This window comes from Myotis davidii, unplaced genomic scaffold (assembly GCF_000327345.1).
Source record: "Myotis davidii unplaced genomic scaffold, ASM32734v1 scaffold1277, whole genome shotgun sequence".
NCBI lineage: Eukaryota > Metazoa > Chordata > Mammalia > Chiroptera > Vespertilionidae > Myotis > Myotis davidii.
This window is the reverse complement of record NW_006290682.1, coordinates 3,212,474-3,213,000: the sequence shown is the minus strand read 5'-3', so window position 1 is coordinate 3,213,000 and position 527 is coordinate 3,212,474. Positions and strand designations below refer to the sequence as shown.

Sequence of the window (527 nt, the reverse complement as noted above, 5' to 3'; positions counted from 1 at the left end):
GGCGTCCAGCTCCCGGACAGAGCGCTCCCCGTGGGAGACCCAGCCGGGAATCCGTGCCTGCTGTGGCCCGAATGAAACGTGTGCTGTTTAATGAGGCCACGCTGGGGGACCCCGCATTTCCAACCCCAGCCTGCTCTCCTGCGCGGCCCACTCGTGCCCAACGTCCTGCCAGCGGGCAGCTGCGTCCTGGGGGAGGGAGGCCTATGGTCACAGACATCACCCTGGTCACTGCCCCTAAGGCGCTGGAGACAGGGTAGGGGGGGTCTTTACACGCCGCACCCTGTGAGCGTTCCCTCGCTGCACAAATGGAGAATGAACTCGCACGCCCCCGCCGCCAGCTCTGAAAGGCACCGTGGAGAGCAGCCCCCTCATTATCTGCCGTGAAAGCCCATCCGTCCCCTGACCGACCGGCTCCGGGGGACTGAAGGTCCGTGAAGGCCGGGCCGACCCCAGGCGTCCAGCGCTGCAGGCGGACAGAAGCCACTCGCCCTCGTGCCCGGACCCCGTTTCATCCCAGCAAATCACCA

The 527-nt window shown here is 66.6% G+C and overlaps 1 protein-coding gene across 1 annotated transcript in view; it reads right to left on the bottom strand.

Annotated features, from left to right (window-relative positions):
- The window catches only part of ANOS1 (anosmin 1), a 44,597-nt gene that overhangs the window by 35,430 nt on the left and 8,640 nt on the right, over nt 1–527 (bottom strand). The gene's annotated exons all lie outside the window — the stretch shown is intronic.